Genomic DNA, 18722 nt, shown 5'->3' on the forward strand with positions numbered 1-18722 from the left:
CATCAGGATATAAGCTATGTCCAGGACTGCAACAGAATCCCTTATGCCTCCCTTCTATTTGAAGCTCCTGAACTGCACAAACTCACAGTACTCTACTTTTACCACGCTGGTTTAATTTTATTTGGTGTTAACTCTTAAAGAATGGAATAACATCTACTATTTTTACCTGGGTTCTTTGACCCAACATTGTATTTGAGACATGTGTGTAAAAATGCTCTTCTTTTTTATTGCTGTGTAGTATTCCACGGTGCAGCCATTTTGCAACTTTTCATTCTACAGTTGATGTGCACGTGGGTTCAGGTGTCAAGCGATTAAATATTCTTGCTGTAAACATTCCTGTACTTGTCTTTTGATGAAAAACAGTCCTCAATTTCCTTGGGTTCATACCCAGGAGTGGAATTGCTGGGCATTGATGTATTGCATGTTTGCCAAACTGTCTCGTTTTCTCTTCAATGTGCACTCGCCTGATGACTAACGATGTTGAACAACTTTTCATGGGCTAAATCGTCATTCGTAAATTTCTTTTATTTTCTTTTGCTCTTTTCTTTTTTTTTGGATTGTCAGTTTTTCTGATTTTGATCTGTATTTGTTTGTAAACTATGGATTCGAGTCCGTGGTTAGACACATGTAACACAACTATCTTCTTTCAGTTTGTGACTTGCCTTTTCATCCTCTTTGTATTGTATTTGGATAAACAGATGTGCTTAATTTTAATGATATCCAATTTATGACTTTTATAATAATGTTTAACATTACGTTAAACATTCATCTTTAAGAAATCTTTGCCTATGCCAAGGTTATATGTTCTCAATCTAGAAGTCTGGCTGTTTCAGCTTTCATGCTTTGGTCTATAGTACGTTTTGAAAAAAAAATTTAAGTAGTAGACACCATACCCGTCGTGGGGCTCGAACTCACAATCCCAAGATCAAGAGTCTCATGCTCTACCGACTGAGCCAGCCCAATGCCCAATTTTGAAACTTTTTTGGTCCTATAGTGTGAGGAAGTCAGGCTTCCTATTTTTCTTCCCATATGGATACCCAGTTGGCCCGACAATTTCAACAAATTGTTGAAACATTTTTCGCTGCATTGCGGTGACATCTTTGTTATAAATCAGGTGATTGTATGCATGTGCCTCCAGTGCTATTCTCTTCTATTAACATATTTGTATCCTCTGTGCACCTTTTGATAGGTAATATTTCTAAAATGTAGACAAATATATCAGTCTTTTCCTTTATAGTTTATACACTGTTATGTCCTCCCTAACTCAAAGTAATAAAGATGTATTTCCATGTTGAGTACACCTGAAAGTTTTATAGTTTTATCTTCCAAAATTTTAAAAACTTTTAGGTTATAAGTATTTAATCAACTTGCAACTGATTTTTGAGACTCGTTTGAAGAAGAATTCAATTCTGTTTTATTCCACATATAGTTGAATCATCCCTGCATTATATTTGGAGTAGCCCCCTTTGTTTCTTCTTTGAGCTACTCCTATCCCAGTTCTGTCACAGATTAACTTTCTATATACTCATGGGTTTGTTTCCAGACTGTGTTTTGTTCCATCAATCTATTTATCTGTTCTTGTATTAGGACCACACCACCCTGATTACCATATTTCCAAAGTTTCCAACACTTTACTTCTTTCAAGAGTATCTTGACAATTTGTGGCCATTTGCAGCTCCATATGAAGTTAGAATAAATTTGTCAATTCCACAAAAATCCTTGTTAGGGTTTTGTTTGGGTTTGCTTTGTATCTACAAGCTAATTTAATGAGAATTGTCATCTCTAGAATATTAAATTTCCCTATAGATTATGTGGTGTATCGTTGAAGGTTTTTTTTTTTTCTTTAGGATTTTCTTTAATGTCTTATATAATTCTCTCCATGAAGGTATTATACTTTATTTGTTAGATAACATCTGGATCTTATATTTTTCTTATTATTACAAATAATATATTCTTTACTTTCTTAATCATGAAGTTTAATATATATTAAAAATACACATGTATTTGGAGTTTAACAGATAATTTTAATAATTTTTTTAAGTTGATTTATTTATTTTGAGAGAGAGAGAGAGAATACAAGCGGGAGAGGGCCAGAGAGAGAAGGAAAGAGAGAATCCCAAGCAGGCTCTGCACTGTCAGCACAGAGCCCAACTTGGGGCTTGAACTCACAAACCTTGAGATCATGACCTGAACCAAAACCAAGGGTTGGATGCTTAACCTACTGAGCGACCCAGGTGGCCCAGTTTAACAAATGATTTTAAAGTGAACAACCATGTTAACAGTACTCAGGTCAACCAATAGGGTATTTCTAGCCTTGTAGCAAATATTCCAAGTTGCAACCCCCAGTCCCTTCCAGAAGTAACTACTGTCTTGACTTTTTAAATAATCACAGATTTACTTTATTTTTCTTTTTTTAGTTTTAACACCTAGATATACCATCTTAAATAATGTAGTTTACTTTTGTCTGTTTTTGGACTTGTTATGAACGGAATCTTTATGCATTCTCTGTCGTGTTTCTTTTATTCAACATTATGTTTGTATGATTGATCCATGTTGTAATGGTATGTTTTTTAAAAACTAGATTTTTAACATTTTGCTTCTGGAGCTTAGAAATTCAGTTGATTTTGCCTACTGATTTTGTGTATAAGACAGTGATTTTCACACTTTAGACAACAGGCAGTGCAGAACTGTGGCCCTAGAGGAAGGAAAATAAATGAGGAGAGCCCTATAAATGCCTGTTTGCTACCTGGGGAGAATTCCAGGCTGACGTACAGTGGGGGAGAACCTGAACAGCCTGGCGGGCTCCTTGAATCCAGGATACTGAGCTCAAGATTCAAAGGTACCAGGGCTGCTGAATTCTCAAGGCAGAGCAACGCAGATGAAAGAGCTGAGGGGAGCCTGGGGGGCTCAGTCAGTTAAGGGTTGGACTCTTGATTTCCGCTCAGGTCATGATCCCAGGGTTGGGGGACTGAGCCCTGCATGCTCAGCATAGAGCCCTCTGAAGAGTCTCTCTCCCCCTACCCTATGACCCAGCAATAGCACTGCTAGGAATTTACCCAAGGGATACAGGAGTACTGATGCATAGGGGCACTTGTACCCCAATGTTTATAGCAGCACTCTCAACAATAGCCAAATTATGGAAAGAGCCTAAATGTCCATCAACTGACAAATGGATAAAGAAATTGTGGTTTATATACACAATGAAATACTACTTGGCAATGAGAAAGAATGAAATATGGCCTTTTGTAGCAACATGGATGGAACTGGAGCGTGTGATGCTAAGTGAAATAAGCCATATAGAGAAAGACAAATACCATATGTTTTCACTCTTATGTGGATCCCGAGAAACTTAACAGAAACCCATGGGGGAGGGGAAGGAATAAAAAGAAAAAAAAGAGGTTAGAGTGGGAGAGAGCCAAAGCATAAGAGACTGTTAAAAACTGAGAACAAACTGAGGGTTGATGGGGGGTGGGAGGGAGGGGAGGGTGGGTGATGGGTATTGAGGAGGGCACCTTTTGGGATGAGCACTGGGTGTTGTATGGAAACCAATTTGACAATAAACTTCATATATTGAAAAAAAAAAAGAGTCTCTCTCCCCTCTCCCTCTGCCAATCACTGGCTTGTGTGTGCGCTCGTTCTGTCTCTTTCTAAAAAAAAAAAAAAGAGAGAGAGAGAGCTGAAAAGAACTCTAGAATTCTGCAGAGGATTTGAGAATCTGCTGCTGGCTAAGGATCAGCACAGGTGTGCAAAGAAACTATTTAAAGTCAGGAAAAGGCCTTCACAAAAAGATCAAACAGACAGTCCCCAAACTTCACACAGGATGAAAATGGTTTGTATCCCTACCACCCAGAGTGGAAAGACCTCCTTGATATTGACACAAGGTATCAATATCAAGTAGAATCCTCACAAGGGGTACTTGGTTGGATGATTAGTCTAGACATTCAGTCCCATCTCTAAAAGAGAACTTAAAAGGAGTCAGACTGATTCCAAGTACCTTAACCATGTCCCGGAGCAGGATCAAGGATATTCATAAGAATACAAAAACATCCAGGACCCCACAAAATAAAATTCATAACATCTGACATCCAGTAAAAAATTAACGAGCATTCAAATAAGCAAGAAAATGCAGCTCAAGATGGGGGTGGGTGGGAAATATCAATCAACTGAAATTAATCCAGAAATGACACAGATAAAAAAATCACTCCACTGTGGTAAATATTTTCCAATTTTTAAGTTATTTCTAATAATATTTACTTTATATTTTTAATATTGTTCTTGCACTTCTATTTTTTATTTTCCCATCTATTTTATTTCCTATTTATTTTATGTTTTAAAAGATAAGGTTTGAACTCTCTTATATTATCCCAACACAGACTTTAGTCCCACTTACTCCTATTTGTTATATTATGCGTTTTTTGTTAATATTGACATGGTTAAAAATTTTGTTCACCGCTAAGATACAAACTATACTATATTCCTGGGGCGGGGGGGTGGCGGGTGCCTGGGTGACTCAGTTCATTAAGCATCTGACTTCGGCTCAAGTCATGATCTCTCCCTCTCTCACTGCCCCTCCCCTGCTTGCACTCTCTCTCTCTCTCTGTCTCTCACATGCATGCGCTCTGTCACTCCCCCTCTCTCAAAAATAAATAAACATCAAAAAAAAAAAAAACGAAAGAAAGAAAGAAAGAAAGAAAGAGAAAGAAAATAAAAGAAAAAGAAAGAAGAATATTTTTCCCAGTGCACCTGGGTGGCTCAGTTGGTTAAGTGTCCAATTTTGTCTCAGGTCATGATCTCAAGGTTTGTGAGTTTGAGCCCCACATCAGGCTTTCTCTGTCAGCACAGAGCCTGCTTCTGATCCTCTGTCCCCCTCTTTCTCTGCCCCGTCTCTGTTGCTTCTTCCTCTCAAAATAAATAAATAAGCTTGAAAACAAAATTTTTTTCCCACAAAAATTAGAAGACATTAATTCTTTAATTTTTCACTAAAAGTGCTATTATTTGAAATTCGATGCTATTTTTTAGTTATTTTTATTTTTAATTTTTTTAACGTTTATTTATTTTTGAGAGAGAGAGAGACAGAGCTTGAGCAGGGGTGTGTGGGGGAGAACAGAGAAAGAAGGGGAGACATAGAACTGAAGCAGGATCCAGGTTCTGAGCTGTCAGCACAGAGCCTGATGCAGGCCTCGAACTCACAAACCGTGAGATCATGACCTGAGCTGAAGTCAGACGCTTAATCAACTGAACCACGTAGGTGCCCCAAAATTCAATGCTATTTTTATGTAACCTTCTGGAAACTTACAGAATCTTCTCTTTGTTCCAAGTGCTCTGCAGTTTCACAGTGATGTGCCTCGGTGTGCCTTTGGGCCTTGAAATTGAGTCCAGAAATCTATGCTTATTGGTTCTGGAAATTTCTTTTATTATTTCCTTAATAATGTCCTGTCTGCCAATTTAGCTGAGCTTTCTTTTCAGAATTTCTGTTATTCAGATATTGATCTCCTGCATTGATCCTCTAATTATCTTATCTTTTCTCCACTATTTTCAATGCCTTTATCTTTTCATTCTACTTTCCTGGAGATGTTCTCAACTTTATCTTCCAACCTTTCTCTTGTTTTTGCTTTGTTTTGTTTTTCCACGTTATTTTTAAATTTCCAGAGCTCTTTTCTGAATGTATTTTTCTTTCTTTCTTCCTTTCTTTTCTCTCTCCCTCCCTCTTCCCACCCTTCCTTCCTGTCTATAGTTTTTTTTTTTTTTTTAATGTTTATTTTTGAGAGGAGAGAGAGTGAGCAGGGGAGGGGCATACAGAGGGGGACAGAGGATCCAAAGGGGGCTCTGTGCTGACAGAAGACTGCCCGATGTAGGGCTCAAACTCATGAACTGGGAGATCATGACCTGACCCAAAGTCAGACACTTAACCAACTAAGCCACCTAAGAGCCCCTGTAGTTTTGGTTTTTTAAAAAAATCTTTTATTTGCTTTCTGCTTCCTTCATTTTCCCCCTAGGCTGTGCTGTTTTTTCCACCTATGAGCTTGTTAAGAGTTTTTTTTATTTTTTAATGTTTATTTATTTTAAGAGTGAGAGTGGGGGAGGGGCAGAGAAAGAGGAAGAGAGAATCCTACAGAGACTCTGCACTGTCAGAGCTCAAAGCCTGACCTGGGGCTCAAAATCATGAACTGTAAGATCATGGCCTGAGCCGAAACCAAGAGTCCGCTGCTTAACCGCCTGAGCCATGCAGGCGCCTCTCTTGTTAGAGGTTTTGACCAAATGTCTAAGGATCCTTGACTATTTATTCATATTATGAGTGAAGCATTAGAAAGCGAATTAGAATCTGGGAACAGGGGTTTCACCATTATGACTTCTGCACTAGATAGAATTCTAGTAGGTCCTCCGTAACAAATTTATTCAGAAAATTTCTATTACTAGCTTGTTACGACGAAAAGAAAAAAAAAAAAACTGGGATGGATTTTGTATTTCAGCAGTGTTTTCTTGGCATCTACTGAAGTCATCATACACTCTTTAACCTTTAATCTGTCGGTGTAATTTCCTAATGGTAGGGTTTCTAACAGCAGTATTTCAGAAGGGCTTTGCTGCCCTTCTCCAAGGAGAAGCTAAAATTTTCTACTTTTTAAGAAAAGGGTGGGAAGGTTCACCATGCCATTCATGCTGCCTGTGTTTAGGGCGGGCACTGCCCTCTCTCTGCTCTATGCCATGCAGAAGTTACGATTTTCCTTTTCAGAACAAGCATTTGGCCAAGAAAAATGATGGCATACTTTAAGGAGTCGGCTAAGTGTGTTGTGATCCTGACATTTTTTTGTGTTTAATATAGTTTTTGCTTCATACACGGCCCATATGGAATTCAGTCTTCTCATGATAAGTAAGGCATCGCATCGGACGCATTTTAAGGGGGAGAAAAGGTATTTACAAAATGTTTTTTCCGTGAGCCCCTCATCTGTGGTTTAGCTGCTTTCCTTACCACAGCATAGTTTTCCTCCTACTCTTTATCGTCACATGGCAATCAAAAGACCATGGCTTTTTTTTTTTTTTTCCTGCCGTACTGTGCTTCTCCACATACTTCCCTAAAGAAAAAGGAAGAGTCAGAGGGCTATTCTAATCGTTAGTAGTAGCTGTGAAAGAGTGTCTGAGTTGCATGCTATGCCAAAGGACATTTAGCTAAATAGTTACTGGTAGTGTGAAAAAAATGAGAGACAGCCTCAAGATGTGACACAAGAGGCCTACACCTGAGAACGAAGCAGGGAGGCCGGAGGCTCATTTCTATCACCACTGGCAACTCACTGGCCCCACTGGGCCTTAGTTTCTGCGTATATTAAATAAGGACGGTTGACTTCGCTGGATGACCCCCGTAGTCTTTTTGGGCTCTGATAGTCTTTTGTGCTCAAAGCAATATCAACTCTAGAAAATATTCGGTAAGACATTTGCACTTCCTTTTCTAAATGTGACAACCTCATTAAGATGACAATATTCCAGAATTGAGTATTTTCCTCTTCACTGTGAACACTGTTTTGTTCTTAAATATATGAAATATAAGCCTTCCTGGAGAACCCAAAAATATCCTGTATAGTAGGCACAAAATGACTCCCCCCTCGCATGCCCATGTCCTAATCCCCAAATCCTGTTCATATGTTGCTTACATAGATGTGAGTAAATTAGGGATCTCCAGAAGGAGAGGGTAGCCTGGATTATCTAGGTGGGGGTCAATCTAATCACAAGGGTCCTTATATGTGGAAGAGGAAAGGAAAGAGGTCAGAGTGATGTGATGTGAGAAATGAACCTGCTACTGTTGGCTTTGAAAATGAATGAAGGGACCCATCAGCCAAGGAATGTGGGCAGCCTCTAAGAGCTGGAAAAGTCAAAGAAATGGATTCTCCCCTAGAACCTCCAGAAGGAATGCGGCCCTTTGAAACTTTGATGTTAGCCGCATGAAACACATTTTTGTTTTCTAACCTCCAGAGCTATGAGATAATCAATCTGTTTCGTTTCAAGCCACTATTTTTGTGATAATTTGTTGCAGCAACAATGGGAAACTAGTATAGTTCGTCAGCTCTGGCTTTTACTATATTGAGCAAATGTACCTTCGTCTTTAATGTATTTCTACGCATGTTGTTCACGTGTGTGATAGCAAATACTTCCATTCTGCCTTAATAATCAAGAATTATTTCATGTTATTGTTTATATGATAGCTAAAGGAATACCTAGCAAATTGACTAACTATGCTTCTGTGTACCATTATATTCCTACATTTAATTATTCCCTGGGACTACATTTTATTCTTAGAATTCCTAGAATATTGGATCTGGAGAGAACCATGAATATGATCTAATAAAATGTAATACTCTTTTCACAGGAGAGGAAATTGTTACCTGTTGAGCTTAAACCCGTGACTTTCCCATAATCATCCCGCAAGTTGCCTATAACACGAAGATCAAAATTGAGGATTTCTGGCTCCCAGTCTAGGGTTTGTCTTACTACACCATAGGCTCTCCAACGGAAAGTGTTAGGACATGAAAATATTTAATAAATCTGGCCTCTTAATGTGAAATAGGAGGGAGTGTGAAAGCCAAATGTGTCTTGTGTAGTTCAACTCATTTTCACCTGAGAAACAGTATAACAGTGGTTCTGACCTGGGACCCCAAAGGGTCCATACAGTACCCTCTACACAAATCCCATCTCTAGTACTCACCAGCAGTGGGAACCTAGTTGAGTTATTTAACATCTCCATGCCTCCATTTCTTTATCTGTGAAATGGAGATGGTAATTGTACCGAACTCATAAGGTTGTGGCAGATTTCAATACATTAATAACTGTAAAGCTCCTAGGAGAAGGCCTGGACCGTATTTACTTCCAAGTAATTAGGAGCAATTCTATTATTAACAGTAGGCTGTATAATAAAGACAAACTATTTTTAGTTGAACAAAAGAACACTTTTTACGAATATTAATATTATTAATATTTATTCCTGCTGTGCTTATTAGCCACCTCCTGCGGTGAAGGCGTGAATACTTAATCCTGAAACAGGGCCCATTGTTCAGATAAATTGCCTGTAGACTGAAAATCTTGTACTCTTGCGTGCCATCAGACGTTTTGTGGACAATTAGCACATGACTATCATGAGTGCTCTTGCTAATTAAAGTCGCATTAATACCAAAGAACTGTACAATGGCTGGTTCTATACTGTCATTTCTGCAAGCTGCATTGTTTCAAGGACAAAGCGGCTGATGTACTGTTTCTTTTCTTTCATAATGCTGAGCATGGGTATCTGATAGACTTGCTTAGGCTGGCAAACTTGTGAGCAGAAGTGCTAGATTTGTATGCATCTTCGAGAATTGGGCAGTTTGAAGCCAAAGTGAGCTAGGAAAGAAATAGGAAGTGAAAAAGTAGAACGGAAAGACATAGGTAGATAGAGGAAGAAAAAAGAGGAAGGAGGAAAGAAGGAGACTTGAAAAGACATGAAAGATAAATGAAACCACTTAAATGGAGAAGAGTTTAAGAGCCAAACAGGAGACGCTCCGGGCAGAAGGGTTTTCTATCGAAGTGTTTCTGATGCCAGACCAGTGCTTCGCAGGCTGTAATGTACATCAGAATCGACCGGAGGACTTGTTAGAACAATTTCCTGAGTCCCGTCTGCAGGGATCCTGATCCAATAGGTTAGAGTGGAGCCTAACGCAAATTCTAACAAGTCCAGAGGGGGACACTGAGACTGCCGGTCTGAGGACACTTTGAGAACCTCTGGGTCATACTATAGTCACACAAAATAAACATAGTAGTTCTCTGCTTTTTTTTAATTGAGCTATGTTTTTATACATAGTGAATTGCACAGATTATAATGGTCTTGGTTTGCCAGCCTAAGCAATTCCCTCCTAAGTCATGTGAAGATTTACCTGTCTCCATCGAGGATAGCAGGAGACTTTTTTGAACACAGTCCTAGTGTCCTCGAATAATAAAATGAACTTCAGCGAGTTTTTTAGCTCTTTGAAGAAAAACATATATTCTATAACCTGGAATTGAATGCCAAAGAACTAGAAAGCACCTACATTATCTTGTTTATTCCTGGAATATTCCCGGGCTCATCTAAGCTATAGCCCATTTTTTTTTAACATGAAATTTATTGTCAAATTGGTTTCCATACAACACCCAGTGCTCATCCCAACAGGTGCCCTCCTCAATGCCTGTCACCAACTTTCCCTTCTCCCCCACCCCCCATCAACCCTCAGTTTCTTCTCAGTTTTTAAGTCTCTTATGGTTTGGCTCTCTCCCTCTCTAACTTTTTTTTTTCCTTTCCCCTCCCCCCCCCATGGTCTTCTGTTAAGTTTCTCAGGATCCACATAAGAGTGAAAACATACAGTATCTGTCTTTCTCTGTATGACTTATTTCACTTAGCATAACACTCTCCAGTTCCATCCACGTTGCCACAAAAGGCCAGATTTCATTCTTTCTCATTGCCAAGTAGTATTCCATTGTGTATATAAACCACAATTTCTTTAACCATTCATCAGTTGATGGACATTTAGGCTCTTTTCTATCTCTTATTTATTATTCCATTTGAGACGAGGAAATTTGGGTGTATTATATTGCATTCTCTCCTGTTCTTTGAATTAGCCATTCACTGGATTTATGTAATACATAATCTGAGACATTGGCCAAGGAAGTTGTTGAGATTGAAATCCTTCAGCAGTGCATCTGAACCCCTAGGATCTTGTTAAAGACGCAGATTTTGATTCAGTGGGCCAAGCGTGGGGTTCAAAATTCTGCCTGGGTAAGAAATTCACAAATAATATTGATGTTGTGAGTCCACAACATTACATTTTCAGTAGTGAGGCCCTGTCTGGTGTGTGTAGGTGTGTAGGTTCTCTAACTTTAGCCAGTGCCAGAAGGGATGGAGGGCTTGTTAGAACATGGAGTTTTGGCCTCCACCCCTAAATACCTCAATCAATGGGAATGAGGCCCCAGCGTTTGCATTTCTGAATTCTCAGATGATGCTGGGGAAAGAGCAGGGAACACACTCTGACAGCTAACGAGCTATTAACCACCCCTCTCATTTTGCTGATGCTAATGGGCTTGCCAACAATTGCCACTGCTAGTGGACAACATCTACCTTCAAAGAGCTCTGACAGAATCACTAGTGGTCTCTTGATGGACAAACCCAATGGGTTCCTTTTGGTCTTCACATTTCTTGGCTTCTCAGTGGCTTCTGACTGTTGTTGCTCCCCTCTTGAACCCTCATCTCTCTTGGGTACAGTAATAGAATTTTCTCTTTTTGCTTCCTACTTTTCTAACTCTGTTCTAATTTCAGACTCTTACGTAAATTTCTCTTTTTTTCCATCCCTGTGCTTTAGCCCCACAGCTGTGCTTTAGTTCAGCCCCTTATCACCTGCCACCTAGATCATGTCACTACTTTCCTACTGGATCCTTCTGCCTTGGTTGAGTCTCCAAGCCATTCTCCCCACCTCTACCTGAGCAATCTTTATAAAATACAGGAGTGATGGTATTCTCGCCCTGCTTAAAACCCTTGGTGGCTTCCCGTTTGCCACACGATGCCTTCCAAACTCTTCAGCTTGGCTGACGTGGCTCTCTGTAATCTGACTTGTCTCACCTTTTCTCTCACCACACCTACTTTGGAATTTTCCTTAAAAACAACCAATTCCCATTGAGGCTACACGATTTCGTGCTCCTTTCTCTTACCAGAATTCTTCCCTTCCCATTTTTCCCAACCTGCTAAACTACCAAACACCTCAACTTTCATGTGTCTCTCCTCTGGACCCTTACTGTGACCATCCCAGGAAGTAGTGAGTTCTTTCTTCTCGTGCCCACACATGATGATGATGATGCCAGTAATACCGGATTATAAAAGTCTTGAGAACAAAAAAAATTATTTTTTCAGCCTGGTGTTCCTGGCGCATTGCTCAGTGCCTGACACGTCAGTCACCTTGTTTTCTGAACAAATGAATGAATCAGTGATCGAGGGAGAAGCAGCTGATAAAGACCTTTGGGGACTGCATTAGTCTCCCGAGTCTGCTTACAAGAACTGAAATGTATTCCCTCTGAGTCCTGGAGGCTGGAAGCCTCAAGTCAAAGTGTTGGGAGGCTGTGTACTCTCTGAAGGCTCCAAGGAGAGATTCCTTCCTTTTCTTTTCCAGACCAGCTATTCCTCGGCCTGTTGCTGTTACCACTTCAATCTCTGTCCCATTTTCTCCTAGTCCAGGATGACCTCATCTTGAGATCCTGAGCTTAATTTCATCTGCCAGGACCCTTTTTCCAAATAAGGTCCCATCACAGGTTCTGGTGGCCGGGACCTGGACACATCTTGCTAGGGGCCACCATTCAACCCACCGAAGGGACTGCGAGAAAAACAAAGATGGTATCTATACGTAGAAATTGGAAAGAGACAGGTAATCCTCATCTTCCTTCTAGATCCCATGTGATAACAATGGATAGAAGGTAGTAGACTTGCCCTCTGTTACTGTAGTTCTCCTCAATCAGTTATCATCCAAAGACAAACTCGTTTTTGTTAAAAAAAAAAAAAAATCATTAAGTGCGTGTGTGTGCGTATGTGTGTGTATGTTGGGTGCCTTGGTTCAAGCACGAAGAATATTCTCCTTTTTGCCTAAAACATATCAACTCCTTCCCCCTAAGCTTGAAAAATAAAACACAAGCATCGCATCTACTGGTCTTTGAAAAGTAATCCTTTCTGAACCCATTTTGGTTTTCTTACAACTTCACATTTGTCCTGGAGGAGAGGAAATGATTTCACTTCCTGGTATGGTACCTTGCCTTTGTCAGCATTAGGCACTTCACAACTACTTTTGATGAAACTGTTAATTGGGATTGGATGAGTGCAAGCAGAGACGTGGGGTTGGGAGAGGCAGTCATGGAAACTGTGAGGACAGGAGACTGGGCAAAGGCAGTGGGAAGGCGGTCCAGGTTCCGGCCCAGCCACTTGCCCTCCAGTTCGCACATGATCGCCCAGCACCAAAGCCAGGGTTTCCAGAGTGGACAGATTTCATTTCCATTAGTGCCTGACTGACAATCGCCAAGATCAAGCCTTTCCCTCTGACTCTACAGTTGAAGTGCGAAGACTTTCTCAGCTCCTCTGCGACTGTGTGTGAGCTCAGGAGAACTGGGGAAAATGAAAAAATACAGGACGAAGAATCCATAGTGTTACATTTCCCCTCAGTTTTCCACAAGACAAGAGAACAGCACAGGATACTGTAATTTGTCAAACCCCCAAACAAAACAAAACAGGTCTGTTGTTAATACAGACAAGTGGTCACAGCTGCAGAAAAGTTTCCACATGAAATCTTTCAGTCCTAACCGGTCATTTTGCAGTTGTGTGATCACTTTTCCAGGATCCTTTTTTTCCCACCAGCGTTTATCCGTGTTAACTATTTGTTCCACGCTGCGAGGTCCCCTCTGGTAGGTGTGTTTCTCACAGTGCTGCTCTCCCACGGTTTTCTGACGTTCTATTTGCTGTCACCAGGATGTGTGTGTTAGTTCACTTGACACTGTGGCTTTAGCAGTAAAAGTAAATGGCTTGATGATGTAATCTGTTAGAAGAGCTGCTGTCAGGCTCCTGTCTGTACCCCCACTTTCAACCTCCGGGTTGAGATACAACCCACCCCTCAAAGTGTGCAGCTAATGCATGTCCCACGGATGAACGCAGAGACACTTGAAAGCCAGACTGGCATACTGCTCAAACGTAGGCCAGGTGTGCTGAGAGTTTTCCAAAGGTTTGCCTATATTTTGGTGAAGTTGAATTTTCTAAGCTCCTTTGAATTGCTGCTAAAGTGAGAAAGCCACACTGAGAGAACGGGTGTTTGATCATTTAAGGCAAAAATGCAAACCTCAGGCGAACCTCAGGGAATCCAAAGGCAATTCAAAACAGAAAGAAGAGAGTTTTGTGTGACATTTCTGTGATCGAAACTGATGAGTTATAAATTTTCACTGTTGAATTTTCACTGTCTTCCTCTTTTGCCAGTATATATTTATCTCTTCGGGCATAATACCATGTTACAGGAAAACTGCTTTCATTTTGACCGCATTTGTGATACTCAGACACATAGAAATTGATGTTTACTTTTGAACTTACAAGAAAGAGTTTCCAAAGAATGGTGTAGATTGTGACATAACTGTTTAACCTAGGCAAGGAGAAAGGGATTTCGGAGCCTTTGAAAAACACTTTGCCAGCACAGAGACAATTAGAATATGAATAATTCCAAAACTGAAATGACAAAGTGTTCATATTCGAAAGCCCTGTCCACAGCTTTCTACTTGGCAAATTGTATGGACTTTCAGAATTATTCAGTGTAAAGCAAAGTCATAAAAATGGAGTTCAAATCTAAAATAATTTTTACAGTACTTTTTACAATGTGTCCACTTATTAGATGGACCGCCATTTAAATTAGTTAAGATGCTACTGTATTTGTACTTATAGAGCCATAACATAAATTTTTTGTTACATTTGTTTATGTGCATTTAAAAGCCACAATTTTACAGATTTTATGTTATAGTTCAAGAAAAGGAGGAAAAATAAACAAGAAAAATTAAATGTTTTATACCTTTTTATTATAAAGTATTACAGGTTCATTGCTAAAAATCATGGAAATACAGAAAAATCTAAAGGCAAGAAAACCACTTACAATTTTACCACTTAATAGTAATCATCATTAACATTTTTAGTATCACTTGTAGCCTTTTTGTCTGTATGTTATTTGAAACAAAAAAATCAAGATCAACTAATGTGCCGGTCCATCCAAAGGATTTAACAATGCAGCTGGGGCAACTGAATATCCATATGGAAGAAAACAAATAAACTTTGACCCATATCTCACTCCATACATAAAAAATTAATTTGAGATATGGGGCGCCTGGGTGGCTCAGTCGGTTAAGCGTCCGACTTCAGCCCAGGCCATGATCTCACAGTTCGTGAGTTCGAGCCCTGCATCGGGCTCTGTGCTGACAGCACGAAGCTTGCTTGGGATTCTCTGTCTCCTTTTCTCTTTGCCCCTCCACCATGCTCTCTCTCTCTCTCTCTCTCTCAAAATAAATAAATAAACTTAAAAAAACACATAAGGCATTAATCATCAGAGAAAGAAAAGGTTAAATTGGATGGTGCAGTTTTTTCTGCTCTATAAAAGACACCATTCAGAAATGACTAGACAAGTCATAAACTGAAAGAAAAATATTCTGAACACATATACATGATAAAAGACTTGTATCTAGAATATATAAAGAACTCCTAAAAATCAATAATAAAAGGCCAAGTGAATTTAAAAATGAGTGTATTATTTATTGCTACATAATGAGTTAGTCTACAACTTAGTTTAAAGCAACAAATATTTATTATCATGCTTTCTGAGGACCAGGAATTTGGGGGCAGATTAGGTGGGTGGCTATGTTTTAGTGTCACTCATGAGGCTGCATTTGAGGTACAAGCTGGGGCTGCAGTCAACTGAAGGCCTGACTGGAGCTGGAGGACTCGCTTCCAAGATGACTTACTCACAGGGCCGTTGGCAGGAGGCCTCATTCTCTTGCTACGTGGGCTTCTTTCTAGACGGCTTGAATGTCCTCATGATATAGCAGCTGTCTTCCCCTAGAGCGAGCAATCCAAAAAGCAGAGCAAGGAGGAAGTCATGATATCTTTACGTTCTAATTTAGACATCCACAGCACCACTTTTCCCATAGTCTATTCATTAAAAGCAACTCATGAAGTACAGCCCGTATTTAAGGTGAGGGCAACTAGGCTCCGCTTTTGGATGGAGGGATAGCCAATGTTTTCTGCACATGTTTTAAAGCAACCACAAAAGATGATATATGTAAATGAACAATACGTATAGAAAGACAAGTGGCCACTTCATCAGTCAATTAGTACATGCAAATTAAATCCGCTGTGAAGTACCATTTCAACCCATTAGGATGGCTAGAAAGAAAAAGATCGACAACACCAAATGTTGACGAGGATGTGAAGCAACTGGACCTCTCATCGCTGCTGGTGAGAATGTAAAATAGGACAAACATTTTGGTGACTTGGTTAGCAGTGTCTTATAAGGTTAACTTTAATGCTTACTCCACATCTGGTATTTTCCCGAGAGAAAGAAAAACATGTCCACAAAACTTTAGACGTGGCAATATTTATATTAGTTTATGCATAAACATTTAAAACTGGAAACATTCTAATGTTTATTGACAGGGAGAAGGAAAAACAGACTTAGACAATGGAATACTTATAAAATGGTATGTTCACACAATCAAATATTACTGAGCAATGCAAAAGAGTGAGCTCCTAAAACAATCAACATCAAGAGTGAGTCTCAAAATGTAAAGATCTAATGATTCAGCAAAAGAAGCCAGACCCAAAAGAGCAAATATTGTATAATTCCATTTCTATGAAGTCCAAGAATAGGCAAAACTAGTCTATAGAGATAAAAATAAGAAAATGGTTGCCTAGTGAGGATGGGAGAAGAGAATCAATTGGAAAGAGGCAAGAGGGGACTATCTGGGGGGATTCTGAAAATATTCTAGTTCTTGTTTTGGATGATAGTTACACTAGTGTGCACAATTTCCAAAACTTAACAAAACTGGACACCAAGATCTGTACATTCTATTATATGTTAATAATGCTGTAATAGAAAATAAAAATGATCACAGAGTTTTATTTATTGCTTCTTTGACATAATATTATACTGTGAGTGTTTTCTGGTGCCCTTCAGTATTGTTTGAGAAAGTGTTTTGATGGCTACATAATGGTTTCACGATATAAATATATTAAAATTGAAATTATAAATGTTAAGATTAATCCTGAATTTTATAAAAAGCACGGATGAATTTTCTTTTAAGTATCTTGTTTTGTGTGCATTTGTGATTATGGGAACACTCTATTTAAGGTTTTATATCAAGGAAATATGGTGTTCCTAATTAGGCAATGAGGATTAAAGGTCTTTCATCATTAGGTATTTCCTGCTGGACCTTCTTTCCTTCCTTCCTTCTTTCCCTCCCTCCCTCCTTCTTCCCTCCCTCCCTTCTATCCTTCCTTCCTTCTATCCTTTCTCCCTTCCTCTGTCCCTTCATTCCTTCCTTCAGTCACTCGTTCCTTCCCTCCCTCTCTCGTTCCTTGTATCCTTTATCCCTTCCTCCCTCTTTCATTTCTTTCCTTCCTCCGCCCTTCTTCCTCTCTCTCCCTCTTCTTTTCCCTCTTTTTCTTTCTCCCTCCTCCCCACCTCCTGCCTATTGTATTTTAGCCAACTTTTTATTTTGAAAAAATTCAATCCTACAGAAAAATAAGAGTATAATTAATATCTTAAATATCCTTCACCTAGGCTCACTAATTCTTAACATTTTGCCGCATTGCATTCTGTGTGTGTGTGTGTGTGTGTGTGTGTGTATACACATTTTCTTAAGTTGTACATGTTACTTCAGCATGTGGAAACAAGGGTAATAACCTATGAAATTACAACAAAAATGGTTACTCTCAATAAACTTAACATTGATGCAATAATGTTGTTGTATTTAATAATGTTGAATATAGAGTGCATATTCAGGGCACCTGGGTGGCTCAGTCGGTTAAGCATCTGACTTGATCTCAGGTCATGATCTCACATTTATGGGGTTCAAGCCCTGCATCAGGCTCTGTGCTGACAGCTCAGAGCCTGGAGCCTGCTTCAGAATCTGTGACTCCCTCTCTCTCTGTCCCTCCCCTGCTCACTGTCTGTCTCTCAAAAAATAAATAAATGTTAAAAAAAAAATAGAGAGTGCATATTCAAATTTGCTAAATTGTCCCCAAACTGTCCTTTATACTTTTTTTTGAGTCAGTATCCAAACAAAGGTAATGCATTGCATTTGGTTATTTCCTTAATCTCCTTTAACATATTCTAGAATAATCCCTCAATATTTTTTCTGTCTGACATATATTGATATTTTGAGCTGTCCAAAACAACTGTCTTGTAGAATGTTCCACAACCTGGATTTGTCTGATTATTTCCTCATGATTAAATTCAGGTTAAACATTTTTGGCAAGAACGCTGCATGAGTGATGTGTATAATGTGTTACATTATATAATGTCACTGTGTTATTTTACTGTTGAAATTAAGTTTGATCTCTTGGTGAGGATATTTTTACCAGATCACCATTTTTCTCTTTGGAACTAAAATATCATCTGTGGAGTGATCATATGACTCTCCTGTCTTCCAGTACCACTCACCCAATAATTTTAACATTAACAAATGATTCTTACCTGATTCGGTTATTACAGTGACAGTTACAAAATGTTTTTCTAATTCTATCCTGTTTTTCACATTTACTAGCTGGCATTCTTCTGTACAACAGTGTTTTTCCTCTTTCCTCCTTCTCTATTTTAGTGTCATGGATCCTTTTAAAAAAAATTTTTTTTTTTCCTAACACACAACCAGGTGCATCCTCTTACAAATGACTTGAATTATTTACATTATAATGAATGAAATTTTATATTTAGGCCTATGGAAATTCAGCCCTAAATAATAAGAAGAATTTAGAGAACTTTATTTCCTGGATCTGTCCATATAGATGATGACATATATACCTACCTGTACCAAGAAACATGTGGGTGTACATAAATATACGCACATGTATATATACATACAGATAGAGACACATATTTTTCTCTGATATAAAAATAATATACGTCCATTGCAAAGATTTTAGAAAAGACAGAAAAGTACAAAGAGGAAAAGCATATACTTTA

The sequence above is a fragment of the Lynx rufus genome, unplaced genomic scaffold, assembly GCF_022079265.1.
Source record: "Lynx rufus isolate CCGP_SWC_20201006 ecotype Redwood Valley unplaced genomic scaffold, mLynRuf1.p SCAF_6, whole genome shotgun sequence".
In the NCBI taxonomy this organism is placed as follows: domain Eukaryota; kingdom Metazoa; phylum Chordata; class Mammalia; order Carnivora; family Felidae; genus Lynx; species Lynx rufus.